This window comes from Panthera leo, chromosome B4, assembly GCF_018350215.1.
Source record: "Panthera leo isolate Ple1 chromosome B4, P.leo_Ple1_pat1.1, whole genome shotgun sequence".
Taxonomy (NCBI): domain Eukaryota; kingdom Metazoa; phylum Chordata; class Mammalia; order Carnivora; family Felidae; genus Panthera; species Panthera leo.
The window spans coordinates 73,979,985-73,995,879 of NC_056685.1; the positions used below are offsets into that span (position 1 = coordinate 73,979,985).

Below are 15,895 nucleotides of genomic sequence, written 5' to 3' on the forward strand. Positions count from 1 at the left end.
CTGCTTTCGGATTTGAGACAAGTTTCTCAGACCCTTGTACCCTGAGATGGCCCATATTTTCCATTTTTGGAATTGCTAAGATTTGGCCCTCGCAATTCTCTGGTTTCCAGAGGTATTAAACACAATAAAATAACTGTCCCACAATCACTTAGTCACCTATTCTAGAATCTTGCTAGAGGTTGGTGCATTCTAATTGGTTTACTCTTGACAGAAATCACTGTTAGCCCCTCTTTGAAAATTAGGACAATAGTCACTGATGTGGGAAACGAAGGTAAAAGAAAAAATTAAATTTCCTTACTACTTACAGCCCAATGACAAGTCCTTGATATGGGCGGAGTGACCTTCCTCTAGGAACTCAGCTACCTCGATGTTAATACTTTGCTAAGGGCAAAAGGCAATGTTAGCTTAACATTATCCCCATCTCCAAGACGCAGTAAGTCTTCTTTAACATATAGAAATTCCTTTGGGAACTTCCTTCATCTCTACCTCCAAGATATATATTAGGAATCACCCTCCAAGCATATGGCCCACTGATACACATCTGAAGGGTCTCATGACGGAGGTTTTACTAAACAGTAATAAATGACCTTTTCCAAACAATAGCTAACTCCCTCAAGGCCCTGGAAACCTTGCTTCCAAAATTCCTCAGAGACTTTCGCTGTCCCTAACCCTCTCCCAACTTGAAGGTATGTAATCAGTCACCTGTCACAACCCCCGTGCAGCTCTATCTGCCCATGGGTCCTGTCCCTGCACTTTAATAAAACCACCTTTTTGCACTGACGGTGTCCCAAGAATTCTTTCCTAGCAGCCGTTTCCTCTGAACCCCAACATTTTCAAATCAATCACCAGCCTCTAAGCTTTAGTGAGCTTTGCCCCTGTGCCCTTAGCTCAATCGCTCCCCTGTGCACTGCTCTGGACAGTTAGGGGCTGAGATCCTGCCAGCCATGCTTTCCTGAGCCCTTGTCCCCTGCTTCCTGTTGGATGCAGGCTCCAAGGGACCCTGGAAGGTACAAAGAGTAGAGAACCGACTCTCTCCCCATCTTGGCTGTCAGTTTGGGTGGAAAGGGCAGCAGCAAGAGTGGCAGCAGCTACAGCAGCCGGGCCAGCGCCTGGTGGGGGACAGGGGGGTCCCACGGCTGCAGCAGTGGTCTGGCAGCTCCCAGCAAGGCCTGCTCTGGGGTGTCCACTCCTGACTCCTGAGTCACAGCGGCCCCGGCTCGGGGAGGAACTGCTTTCCTGGGGTTGCTCTTTTCAGTAACCTGATTTTTGTTTTTCCTCTTGCTCCTCCAGCCTTTCCCCCGCCCTTGGAACCAATTTTTATATTAAGTTCCCTCTGTTTGAAATATCTAAACGGTTTCTCTTTCCCTAAGTATATCCTAACGAATACTATATATAATTTGTCCGAGCTTGAATCCTTAAACTAATTGAAAGCTTCTCTATGATCTTTAATTTTGAAACCTGGAGCTTGAAAAGTCTGTATCAAACAGCTGCTCATTTCACAGAATCAACCAACAGAATGTAAAAGAAAAAAAAGGTGTTCTTGTCAGACTCCAGTAAACTTCAAAAACAGGCCCAAATTATTTAATGCATTGAAAAGTGTTCATCAGTTCATCACAGTGCCTCATCATTTGCGATTTGACAATATACTGGCCATGGAAATGTTTTACTGTGACAATACTCACTATGATGAAATTCATTCTACAAACAACTTTCTTTGGAGTATTTTTTTTAATCTCAGGATTATACAAAACCAACTGACAAAAATAGGCACAATAATTCCTGGGCTTTTAGTTTCGAAGTCTGTTTTCCCATCTGTTAACCAAAGTCTAGGTCTCTACAGCCAAAGTAAAATGGAGGACTGTGTAATTATCCTTTGACTCAGAGACAAATAAGAATATCAGAGTAAGGAAGGGACATCTGTGCTCATTTGACTCAACACCTGTTCAGATGTAAGATTCCTTTGAAACATCTAATAACCATGGAGTGGATATCTATGTTCTGTTTGCGTATCCTCAATGATGGGGCACTCATTACCTTGCCAGACGGCTCATTCATTTGTTGGACAGCTTGAATTTCCAGGGATGTATCCCTTTTATTAAGTCCAAGGAATGAATAGGCATGACTGGAGTTTCTACTCGTGGGTCCTGGTTATTCCATTTAGATTTATAAAGACTAAGCAGATACCCTATTCTGCTTGAAAGCTGTGTGGACCCATGTAGAGATAGGCATGATGTTTCTTTAAGGAAACAATTCCAGTATCAACGGAGGCATGTCAGTGAGATGGAGAAGTTCTCGGTGTCAGGACGATCCCCTGATTACAAATTGAAGGCTTACCTCTTCCCTGGAAATGAAGAAATTGAGAACACGACTGGTCTTCCTTTCACAGTTTTGATCAGGCTCCTTCAGAGAGCATAGCTCTCCACCTTCCACAAAGAGGCAGACTTTCAGAAAGGTTTTAGCCAGGAGTGAGGTCATTGTAAGCCACATTGTCTCTAAGGACCCTCCCCTTTATCCAGAAACTTAAGGGTCAACCAAGAAGCCAAGAAAAACATACTTTTTTGAGAATGTGACCCAGAAATATTTATTGGAAATATTTCTGGCACGTCATTGTGCTCGTGTGAATGGTGGTGGCGGAGCAAGATGGAGACAAAAGGAGACTTAGTGAGAGACACGCTTTAGAATTTAGATGGGGGCTGAATTTTAATTGGCTTTGCACACCATACATAGCAGCTTGACTGTTACCTTACAGCAAAGGGGAGCCGCTGGGGAATGCTAAGCATGATTGCAATTGTACCGTAGAAAGATTTTCCTTATGGCATGGCAAAGCATGAATTTGGTGGAGACAAGATTCGTGATAGGCCAGCTAGTCAGGGGCAATAATTCAGGAAAGAAATGAGAAACAAGTGAATCATATGCTGTCGGTGGGGCTGTACAGGAATGGAATCAAGTCAAAAGGACGGAATCAGCAGGATTTAGTGACCGAATGCAGAGGATAAGGGAGAGGAAGAAACGGAACACGATTCTCAGGCTTCTAGCTTGGGCAACTGGGCAGACGGGGGAGTCACTCACCTCACAAAAGAAAGGAGCGCAAGAGGAAGAGCACGATGAGGTTACTGGGGTTGATGAGTTCTATTTGGGGTATGCTAATCTGAGTGCCTCTAGACCATGACAACACAGATGTCCCACAGGAAGTTGGATAAGTGGATCTGGCCCTCAAGAGAGAGAAGGCAGGAAGTCTGGGTTTTGGAGTCGTGGGCATGTGGGTAGTAGCTCAATCCATTGACAGCATGAAATGCATTTTATCCTTGATTCATGTACCCATTAATCTATCCATGACACAAATATTTATTGTTTATACCAGGAACATGGTATGGGTGGCTGAATGTTTACGCAGCAGTGAACAGAAGACGAAGGTTCTGGCATCATGGAACTTACATTCGAGGGGGAAGGAGACCCACAATAAGAAATACAATAGCATGCAATGCCAGATATATCAGTGCTCTCAAGAAAAATACAGGACATTAAGGGAACAGAGAGTGGTAAGGGATCACAGAAGGCCTCTCTGAAGAGGTTACATCCAAGCAGAAACCTAAAGGAAGAGAGAGCACCCCATGAGAAGACAGAGGGGAGGAGTGTCCTGGATGGGCAAAGGCTATCAGACTTGTTTGAGAAACACCAGGGATCTTTAAGGAGAGTGTGCAGCATAAGAACAAAAGAGGACCAAGACCAAAGACAGAACTATGGAGCTTATCAACCTTCAAAGTGGGAACAAAGAAGGGAGACTGAGGAGGGCTGATCAGAATTATAGAAAGAAGGGGCTGGATTTTGTATTCTGTCAATTTAACACCATAGTTTGATGATTCTCTTCGTAAATATCCACCACCCCCTATTTATAATCGTGTTTATGTGTATAGCAGTAGAATGAACCAAGAACTTACCTCTCCTTCACTTATTCTTTAGCCACAGAGGTCTTCCTATAGTTTTGTGAATGTCTGCCTCTGAGCCTTTGGTGTTCGGTTGCCTCTTGCCAGAAGTTCCGGGGAAGGGCTGAGGTGGGGACCAACTCCTCCTTCACCTTTGGCATTCCACTGGATCCTCCGGGAGGTTTCATCTGAAGCTTGGAGACAAAGATTGGTTCTTCAGTTATTCACTACTGAAGTCATTTGTTCTCCTTTGGGACTAAGTACTTGTTTGTTTAATGGTCATCTCACTGGACAGTGAACTCAAGGAGGGTGGAATGCATTTCTGTGTTGTTCACCCCATATCCCTAAAGCCTTTGCGACACCAGATACAAAGTACACGTAGAGATCGCTCTGTGTGTTCTAGCCTATGGACAGACTGTACCACTTCCTCTGATGACCAGTTACGCTCACAGCACGACCCAGAAACCCTTCATCTGTCTCTGCAAATGTGGAGAACCCTGCTTCAGTCTCACAGATCCTCAGAGCAGAAATTCAAAAGGACTATGAGTTTGGTTTAGATTCAATCCAGATGATATTTGAATGTTTCCCTTTGGTCCACTACTTCTTAAGCAAAGTAAGTTCAAAAGGACTTACTGTTATTTTTCAATGTTTTATTTATGCGTGTGCGTGCTCTCTCTCAAAAAAAAAAAACCTTAAAAATAATTATTAGCCACAGATATTCTACCAGCCTTATGTGTTTGGGGTTTTCATTCTGGCCATTACTTTATGTCGACTGACGGTATTTGCATCACAGCAGCCTGGCACACAGCACACACTTTCTCTTTTTTCTCATTCTTTCTTTCTTTTTTTTTTTTATTGTTTTGCAAAAAATGGCTAAAGCGATATTCAAGTGGCAGAACTTTTGTGAACAGTCAGTTTGATATTAATGCTGCTAAAACGTATCTACCCAAAAGCATTTGTTTTTTCTTCTAACCCCTGTATTTTCCAGGGGATCTTCTCAGTATAAGAATGTGAAGCTTATCTACTTAATAATGTTATGCCTGCATCAAAACGTATTCTCAGAAGGACCTGGAAGTTATACAAATCAATGTCAATGGTGCAATAGTAATTATAGATATTTTCAGTTCTCTTCTGATTGTTTAACTATAGTTTCTAAGATTTAAAAAATAAAAAGTATTACTTATGTAAGAAAAATAAAATTACATTTGCAAAAATAAATAGAAGTTACCTTTGAAATATGTTTTGTACTAGATTTTAGAATGTATCCCAACTGAGCACTAGAATTATATAGTCAACAAAGACCTATATACATATTTTATATGTATAAAAAAGCCAAGGAGGTTTGATAATTAAGTACACTTATAGGATCTGTGGGATTTTATGAACTATTAAGTCCATAACCTTGAGGCTGGATTACCTTTCTGGACAGCTGGGTACTTGTCCTAACTTCACTGAATACATTCTCTGGTTTATTGGGAGGGATGGACAGGATGTTGTTATAACATTGAATTCTGCCCAGTGGAGAGCAAGGAAGTGAACACCATCTATCACACTTTGGTACCAGCATGGGCAGTAGCTGCACAAGTGATCTTCTGGCAAAGTACCAATGATCCGTGATGAAAAAGGAATTTCCATGTTACCTCCTAATTAAGACAGGATTATTATTATTTTTTTAATGTTTATTTATTTTTGAGAGAGAGGAGAGAGTGGAGAGGGGCAGTGAGAGAGAGGGACAGAGGATCAGAAGCAGGCTTTGCACTGACAGCAGAGAACCTGTCGCAGGGCTCAAACTCCCAAACCGCGAGATCATGATCTGCACCAAAGTCAGATGCTTAATGGGCTGAGCGACCCAGGGGCTCCTAGGACAGGATTATTTTTAAAGAACCAAGAAACAAGTTGCTCTGTGCTCCTCTAAGAGGTCATCTTAAGGAGCCAACAAGATCACGTGTCAGAACGCCACCCTCTAGCTGCTCAGGACAGCGTCCTGGCCCGTGGGAAATGGACGTGCGCCAACATTTGAGTTGTTTCCCTGGGTTTGCCTGAACAGAACTCCCTTTTCCCACCAGTACCAATGCAAAACGGGCTCAGCTTCTAAACTGTTAAGCTCATCAATTTACTCACTCATCACTTACTTGGACAAGTAATTTTTGAGCACCAACTATGAGCTAGACAATGTTCTAGGTGCTGGGGACACTGGAGTGAAACAGAAGTCTAAGATCCTGCTCTCATGAAGCGTACATTTTAGTGGAGAACAGAGAAAATAAAAAAATAGGTACACAACAATGTAAGGCCAGGTATTATTCAAGATCATAAGAAAAAAAAAATTAAGCAGAACAAAGGGATAGAGAATGACAGAGTTTCCTCCATCCTGTAAGGTATCCAGGGACAGTCTGTCTGGGGAGGCGACAGTCGAATGGCCTGAGGGGAAAGCCTTGTGAGTCAAACATTGTAGGCAGTGGGAATAGTAAGTGGGAAGGTCCTGAAATAGAAACGTGTCAGAGGTACTTCAAGGTTGTAGTGTGGGCGACGTGTGGTGAACAAGGGTGAAAAAGGTGCCCAGGGGACAGATGAGGGAGGGTCTTGCACATCAGGGTAAGGATTTGGGGTTTTACAATGTGATTAAAAGTTGCTGGAGAGTTAAAACACTAAATACTGATCTAACCATAAAAATTGCTTGACTCCGTTGAGAGTTAGGGGCAGGAAGTGTTCACGCGTGCGTGAGCAGTGACATAGGGGAGCGGTGTAAGCAGGCTAGATCCATACGTTTCATAAAGAAATCACAGCAATGCCCAGACCTTGGAAAACAATTGAGAAGCAGTACAAGAAAATTATTTAGAATCAGAGACACAAACATTCTTTAAAAAGCTGAACGAGTTGAATGCAGTTACTTGGAGAGTAGAAAATGGGGAAAGGAATGAAAAAACAAATTGTAAGGCTTTCTGGCTCTCCAAACTATGAACATGGATAAAGCTGACCTTAAAAACTTTTTTTAAAAATGCAAGAAAGAGAAATGTAATATGAAATGAAGACAGAAAGTGTAGAGCCGCAGTCTCTAACAGCACTTTCTTCGATGATGGAAATTATATCCAATATGGAAGTTACTTGAAATGTGACTAGTGTGACTGAGAAATAAATTTAACATGTCATTACGTCCTTTTTAAAAAAATTTTGAAAGTCTGTCTATTTTTGAGAGAGAGAGAGCGAGAGGGAGCGTGAGTGGGAGAGGGGCAGAGAGAGAAGGAGACACAGAATCTGAAAGAGACTCCAGGCTCTGAGCTGTCAGCATAGAGCCCGATGCAGGGCTCGAACTCATGGACTGCGAGATCATGACCTGAGCCGAAATCGGATGCTTAACCAACTGAGCCACCCAGTGCCCCTCATTATGTTCGAATTAATGTAAATTTAAATAGGCACGGGTCGCCACCAGCTGCCGTATGAGACAGTGCCGCCATAGGCAATGACCTGCTCCTGCCTAGGATCTACTTTGTTTCTATAATTGACTCTGCCTTCTCCTTCTTCATCTATTTTTCTATCTCTGCTAGATTATTTCCATCAGCTTGGCTAAAATATTATTTATCCATCTTTTTTAAAATGCAGCTCTGACCCCATCCTGCTGCGACTATCCATCCCATTCACTTCTTTGTTCGCTTCATGGCAGAACTCAAGAGTTCCCTATCCCCGTGCTGTTCTACACAGCAGCTGCTAGCCACATGTGGCTATTTAAATTTAAGTTAATTGCAATCAAATAAAAGGTAAAGTTCAGTTCCTAGGTTGCACCAGCCATATTTCAAGTTCTCCATGGCCACATGTGGCAAGGGACTGGTGTATTGAACAGAGACAGTACGGGACATCTCTATCATCAAGGACAGCTCTCTTGGACAGTGCTGATAAGCGCTGGAGGGAGGGCAGAGAAAACGGGTGCAGTTGATGGCAGTCTGGCAGATTTGGTCTGGAAGGATAAGAATGTCATCTTCTAGCTATTTCTTATTTTTCCTCAGTGGAATAAGAAGTAAGGTCATCAAGTGACAGTGAGGAAGGAAGGGGAGGGAGATGTTGCAAGATGGGAAGAAAGGAGATGGTAGGAAATTAACTTTCTAGAGGACAGGAAAGCAAATGCGTAAGGGAAATAAAGAAGAGAGTTTCCTCCAAGGAAAATTGGAATCATTATGCTTTATTTTTAGTTTTCTCAATGTTGTTACTAAGAGGCCATCGTTAAAATTGGCCAGTGTAGGTGGGGATGGAAGCATGAGCCAATATTCCAGCTTCCCCCATACTGACTTTGAAATCAGACCAGTCTGAGAAATCTCATGGGCATGGCTGTGACCACAACCTATGCAGCAGGAAGGAAGGGGTGGTCCCTTCCTGGAGATGTTTTGCAATGATAAGGTATGGGAACTTCCTCTGTTATGTTTTTTTTTTTAATTTTAAGAACTAGAAACTGACTCAATCAAACTTAAACAAGAAAACGAGATGGACTATAATGATACAGGGGTGTCTCCTGGAACCCATGGGAATATAGCTGGGGACTTGAACTAGGGGTAGCCGGGGGAGTAGAAAGCTCCCAAGGACCCACATCATATTTCTCTCTCTTTCTCTCCTCCCCTTATAAATATGGTTTCTTATCTCTTCTTCTGCACAAAAAGCTTTTTTTTTCCTTTTCTCTAAATTAAAAATCAGCTTTCTCTACAGAATTCTCAGCATGCTTGATGGATGAGAGATGGCCAATCCCCACAATAGCCTTAGTTCTTATTACCTCAAAACAAGAAAGCCTCTCAGATTAACGGGAACATTTCGGTCCCAGTCTCAAAATTTCTGATAGAATCAGATTAGGTAAATGCAGGACAACTGCCCTACACTGGTTCAAACAGCACACCATGGGTACAAACACAACCTTCCTGGTCCATTCCTGGGCTGTGGGGCAGTTCTCAGAGCTCCTTGGTGCCACATCTGGGAAGTCCTTCCTATTCGATTACCTTCCCTGGTGAAACCGGAAGTGGGCGTGGGGTGGGGGCTGGAGGAGTCCCTCCATAGGGCCACACAGCTCTCCTAGCCCATTTCCTACCAGGAATTGAGGTTGGGACCTCTTTGGCAGTCACTACAACTCTCTCAAAAATGCAGTAGGCTCTGTCTATCTGTGTCCAGACATCTCCGTGAGCAAGGAACCACAATCAATATTCTCTTTGAGGGACTTCTTAAATGAGCTTTATTCCTTTGCTTTTTTGCCCCAACCCTCTCCAACTCGTTCTGTTTCTCTTAGTCAGTCTCTCTCTCTCTCTCTCTCTCTCTCTCTCTCTCTCTCTCTTTCAATTCTTTTCCAAACATAACCAGTAGCAACTGCATAAGTTCTAAGGTTCTGTTTCCTGACATCTCCCCCACTGAACTATGAGTTTGGTAAATGAACCACCTTCAAGATAATCAAAAGCAACACCTTTACCGAATGTTTTGCCTTCTTCCCAGCCTCTGATATCAGTTTTCCCATTGCTACCAACTGATTGCTAAGTCAATATTTTAAGTGTATTTTTCAGCAGTGTATCACTTTTGGTACTAATTTTTGTATTGGTCAAGATAGGTTTCATTTTACACACACACAAAATGAAACCTATCTTGACCAATACATATATATATATACATACATATATATATACATGTATATATATATATATATATATACACACACACATATACATATATTACATACACATACATATATTTATGTTTATGTGTACATACATGGGTATATACAAGTGCATATATATGTATATGTGTGTATACATACATATATGTATATGTATATATATGTGTATATAGGTGTGTATATATACATATACATACACACTTATGGCAAGAATTTCAGTGGCTTTGATACAATAAGGGTTATTTCATATGCATACTAGGTTTGATTATGAGCCAGGTAATTCTCCAGGGCAACTGCCTTCCATGAAGTGACTCAATTATTGAGGAGGGGTCTATCTGTCTTTGGCCAAATCATCTCAGCTGATGGTCTCAGCAACTGTCCAACAAGGGAAAAGATCACAGGAGAAATTTACATCTGTTTTTCTAAGTTTTGACCTAGAAGTGACACACATCACTTTAGCTCAAAACCCATTGGCCAGAATTAGTCTCATGTCCCCACCTAAGTACTCTGGGGCTAGAAATTTAAAGGAGCACATGGATAGTCATTGAACAGTAAATGTCTCTTCCACAGTCCATGGAGGCCTCGTGTTGAGAAAGCAAAGCTATAAGATTAAGTTGGCCTTGGGGCATCTGGGTGGCTCAGTCTGTTAAGCACCTGACTCTTGATTTCGGCTCGGGTCATGATCTCCCACAGTTTGTGAGTTCGAGCCTCACATCAGGCTCTGTGCTGACAGTACAGAGCCTGCTTGGGATTCTCTCTCCCTTTCTTTCTGTCCCTCCCCCACTCACACACGTGTTTGCTTGCTCTCTCTCAAAAAGAAAAAAAAAATCAAATTACTACAGAAATGGACTCCTATCCTGGAGAGCTGCTGAGCTACATTGGAATTTGTACACTTGAGAAACAAAATTTTGTTGAATTAATCTGCTGAGATTTAAAGCTTTAATTATTCTTGCAGCATAGCCCATCCTATCCCGATTAGTTTCAGAACATAAAAGAAGACAGGAGTGAATGGAACAACACAGCTTCCTCTCCCTGGAACAACCGTAATTCCAATCCAAATGTCAGTAGGATTTCTTTGAGAATCTGATAAAATGATACAAAGCTCATGTGGAATAATAATGGAGTGAAAATAGCCAGTATGAGAACAAACAGAATAATGAAGGACAACTAACTATACCCAACATTAAGACATGTTACAGGTAGAGAAATTACAGGAAACACAGAAAGACATTACACAGAAAGTACAGGAAATAACAAAGATGTTAGTGGAGAACAGAGATCCCAGAAATAGACCCAAATACATTTGAATATAAACAAAATGGTATTTTAAGCCAATGGAAGAATATGAATAATTTAGAAATGTTGTGACAGACAAGGCAAGGGTGGGGGATGCTAAAGTACCTCCCTTCTTCGGTTCAAATAATTTCTAAATGGATCAATAGCTTAAACATAAAACACAAAATTATAACAACTCTAGAAAAATCACAGGTAATTTTTTTTCCCAGATTTTGAACTGGAGAAGGTCAGAAGACAGATACTACAAGACTGACAAAATTACATAAAAATTAACATTTCTGCAAAACAGAGAATACCATACACAAAGTTAAGAAACAAACCACAGGATAGAAAAAAAAAATGCTTGCGATTTATATAACAGGAAGGAGATTAATTTCTTTAATACAAAAACAGATCTAACACTCAGCAAAAAGAAAAGGAAACACTCATGAAAAAAATAGGCAAATGATAGTTTGTGGCAAAAAAAAAAAAGCAAATAGACAATAAACATATGAAAAGATTTTTTTCAGCTTTTTAAATAGTCAAAGAAAAGATAAAGATAAAACAGGATGTCACTTTTTACTTAGAATCTTTGTAAAAATTTAATTTTGCTCATACTTAAGGGTATGGGAAACATATGAATTCTCACATACTGTTAATGGAATGCAAATTGCTACAACATCTTTGGGAAGCAATTTGGCAATAACTATTAACATTTTAAAAGCACATTTTCTTTAACTCAGCAATTTCCCTTCTAGGAGTTTTGCCCACAGAAACACTTGCACAAGGAGGCAAATATATACTGTACTGGGGCAGCATGTATTACAAATAATTATATTATTTGTAATGCATGCATTACAAATAATTATATTATTTGTAATATATTACATTTGTAATATAATTAGTCTATAATATTACAAATAATATTATTTGTAAGAGTAAAAAACTAGACAAAATTTAAATGCCCATCAAGAAAGGATTAAATGAACTACAATAACTTATAAAATAGAATACTATATAGCTGTTCAGAAGAATCAGTAGATTTATCCATATTGATGCGAAAAATTATCCAAACTAAATTATTTAAGGTGAAAAAATAAGGCAGAATACAGTATTATTATAAATGAAACTCCAAGGGTCACCTTTTTATACATATATTTATATACATGTACTTACACACATAGAAATTTCTGGGAAAAAAGAAATAATAGCTATGATTATGTTCAGCTGCAATTACATTATGTATGAGGGTGTAGGTAAAGAGGTTGGCTTTCACATTTCATATTTTATCCATTTGTATTGTTAGAATTTTTTAAACTTGTGCATGCATTATTTTATGCTAAAAAACAAAAATTCAAGCCATTAATCCTTCCATGGAAATACCAATTCTACATTTTTACCTGTCAATCTGGATCTAAAAAGATGTTAGCAAATAGAAAGAGGAGGGAGGGGGAGGGGAAGAAGAAGGAAAAGAAGATGAAGGAGAAAGAGGAGGAGGAGGAAGAGGAGAAAAGTGACCAAAGTTAGACATTCACAATATGGTACGGATGAGTAAACCGAATCATAATGAAAGAGGAGAGCCACAAACTTTAGGAACTGTCAAGTCCTGTTTCCACTGCAAGGAAAAAAATCCCCAGGTGTAAATAGTAGCCTTTCTGTATCAATATTTCCAAAAAATGTAAAAAAAAAAAATTTTAATGTTTATTTATTTTTGAGAGAGTGAGAGAGAGCAAGGGAGGGGCAGAGAGAGGGAGATACGGAATCTGAAGTAAGCCCCAGGCTCTGAGCTGTCAGCACAGAGCCCCACGCGGGGCTCAAACCCACAAACCATGAGATCGTGACCTGAGCCAAAGTCAGACGCTTAACCTACTGAGCCACCCAGGCGCCCCTCCAGAAAAATTTTTAATAATAACAGTAGTAGCTCATATTTATTGAATAGGGACTAATATGGATTCAGTGCTAAGCACTTTTATATGAACGCCCTCATTAAATTCTCACAAAGTTGCTCTCACAAATTCCGCGTGGTAGGAGCACTGCTATCAGCCCCATTTTACCAGTGAGAAAACTAAGCTCTAGAGAGAGAAATTAAGAAACGTCATAAGAGACCCAGGGCTTATGTCTCAAAGCATTTGCAGTATGCTTCCATGGGCTTCCATGCTGACTCCACAACGCTGTGTGTCCTCAGGAAAGTAACTTAACATTTCCCACCAGTAAATTGAGGATAGTGATAGAACCTAGCTCACAGGGTTGTCATGGGGATTAAATGGGACACACACGTGATGCACTTAACTCTGTGTCTCGCACATAGTGTGCTCTCGGTCAATGTTAGCTGCGGTGGCTGTTGTTACAAGGCCTTTTATGATATGGTCTCTTCCTACTGGTCCCATCTCTTACCTTTCTGTGCCCTCCTCCTGTCCTCCTTGAACTCAGTCTCCAGTCCTCCTAACCTCCTTGCGTGTCTCCCATGGCTTCCCGAGGCTTGTGAGCCTCCCTTGTTCCCTCTGCTACAGTGTTACCTTCCATCCCTTCTCCACCTGGCTGACTCCTACCGTTGACCTCACCTTCCTGTATTCGATGCTCCTCCTTGAGTTTCCAGTATCGCCCTGTGCTTCCCCCTCTCCTGGTATTTGCCATACTACGGCACTCAAACGTTCTCATGCTTCGTCTCTCGCCACCCACTTATTTGTGAGGGCTTGAAGTCAGGTTCTAGAAGTTCTCCACCTGGCTTCCTCCAGGTCCAAGCATACAGCCTGGTGATATTTGCTACATGGGTTAAGTGGTGACTGAAAGAAGAGTGAGCTACTTGTCCTGCAACCTCGGTTGACCATTCCCAGGAAAGTCAGATGTAAGTGGGGCAAACGGAGTTCTTCATTCACTAAATTATTATTATTATTGGCTCCTACTGTTGTTCTAGGTGCTGAGACCACATAGAAAGTAAGATCAAACATCCTGTTCCCTGGTGGGTGTAGTCTAATATGAAGGGGAAGGAGATGGAGAACAAATAAATAAGTGAAAAGATCATTTAAATGGTGGTACATTCTAGAACAAAAACAGAACAAGGTTAAGGGTAAAGAGTGATGGGGAGTGAGAGGCTAATTTAGACTCTGTGGCCAGGGAAGGTCTCTGTGGAAGTCAATTTTAAGCTGAGGTCTGAGTGACAGGAAAGAGCCAGTCATTTAAGTCAGGGAGCAGAGCAAGCTGAAAGGCCCTGCATGGGAACGAGTCTGGCTGGAAGAGGGTCCAGGTGCCCAGAGCCCAGTTTCACCAGAAAAGGGCAGAGAGGGGTCATGACTGAGTCCATTAGGGCCTCACAGGCCATGATAAGGTATCTAGATTTTGTTCTGCCCACAACAGGAAGCCATTGGAGGGTTCACACTGGGGAGTGAGATGATCTGATCTAATATTTTTAGCTCACTCTGGCCCCTGTGCGGAAGGCGAGAACAGGCAGGTTATCACAGCGGTTCAGGGAGGTGGCTGTGGCTTGGAGCTGGGGCTGGAGAAAAGCAGGTGGATTTAGGCTTTTCCTAGGGAGGGGATGACAGGACTTGATGAATATATGAAGGGAGGAGCAGGGGACAGATTGTGGTGTCATTCACTGAGGTGGTGAAGGTGAGGAGAAACACATTTGAAGAACACTGGGGGAGGGGAGGAACCAGAAGTTCCATGCGGGGCACAGCAGGTTGGAGATGCTCTAAGACGGTGCCGGGAGCTGGTAGGTTCCATAGGCCTGAAGCTTGGTGGGTAGCTCAGCGTTGGAACTCTGAATCTGCCCGTCACCTTCCAGTGAATGGCATTTAAACAGGGGAGCAGAGCATATAAATTGGGGTGAATGAATGTGGGAGTTAAGAGGGGGAAAGAGGGAAGAGAGAGGAAGGACAAGAGGGAAGAGAGAGGAAGGACAAGAGGGTAGAGGAAGGAAGGAGAAAAGAAGGCCCCACGTCAAACTTGGAATGTTCAGAGGGGAGAGTGAGACACAAGAAGTGATTTAGGAAACACACTGAGGAAATCTTCCCAGGAGAGCATGTGCTGTCGAAGCTGAGAGAAGACAGAGACAGGCTGAGGAAAGCGCTGGGGATCCCGTCTGACAAATGTAGCAAGCGGCTGGCTCTGGTAAAATCCTGGTCACTCCTGACTGTGCCTAGAACAGTTCAGTGGCATGGGGGAGGGGTGGTGAGAGGGTCAAAGGCAGTGAGTTGAGAGGGGAAGGATCGAGACAGTGGAGTCAAGTGACTCCACACCACATTTTAAAGATGTTCTGTTGTGGAAAGAGTGGGAAAGACTGTCAAGGAAGAGTGGTTTTGCTTTGTTTTTAAGATGCAAGCTCCCGGAGGCTCTGTATGCTGACAGGGTTGGGGGGGGGGGGGAATGCTATTTGCCAGAGCGAGGTCCTGACGAGGTGAGTGGGGAGGGAGAGGATCCTGGCGCAAGTGGAGGGTGAGGGCGGGCCTGAGCCAGGAGCCAGGCCATCTACAGTCCCACACAGAAGGCCGCATGGCAGAGGTGGTCACGGAACAGTCTGGCAGCTTCTGTTTTCTCAGTGGATCTGACAGAAAGGCGTCAGCCAGAGCATGTGAGAAGAGAAGAAAACAGGTGTTGGAGTGGATGGGGACAGAAGCTGTGAGGTGCTTCCTTGCAGGAGCAAGGAACGTGTGGGTGGGTCGCCTGGCACTGTGGAGAGCCCATCCCTATTTGTGGTCATGAATTAAAGTGAGACTAGTTTCCATACTTTGACGTTGCCACTTTGAGCTGCTATAGCTAAGAGTGGGTGATTTCATGGTAGGACTTCTGACCAGGACCAAAGAGGCTTCAGGAATGTACATTTATGGTATCTGAGGGAACAGAGCTGGCCTCCAGCCATACTGTGAACTAGGGAAAGCCTATTGTAGGAGTCACTACGTCTTTCCCAGCATCCCGTCCTCCTTTCCTCTTCCAAAATAGAATCCAGTTTGCTCAAGGGTTCACCCAGCTCATGAGATTCACAGGAATAGGAAACTGAGCTCGTCTCCAGCTCCAAGAATGGATGCTGATTTTTTTTTTTAATTTTTAAAAATTTAAATCCAAG

The 15,895-nt window shown here is 42.3% G+C and overlaps 1 long non-coding RNA gene across 1 annotated transcript in view; it reads right to left on the reverse strand.

The window, feature by feature from the left end:
* The window catches only part of LOC122224465, a 56,227-nt gene that overhangs the window by 14,422 nt on the left and 25,910 nt on the right, over positions 1–15,895 (reverse strand). Inside the window, exons 3-4 of the long non-coding RNA XR_006204810.1 lie at positions 3,939–4,117; positions 2,335–2,423 (exon numbers count right to left, since the gene is read on the reverse strand). This is a non-coding gene — a long non-coding RNA (uncharacterized LOC122224465). The remainder of the gene's footprint in view (positions 1–2,334; positions 2,424–3,938; positions 4,118–15,895) is intronic.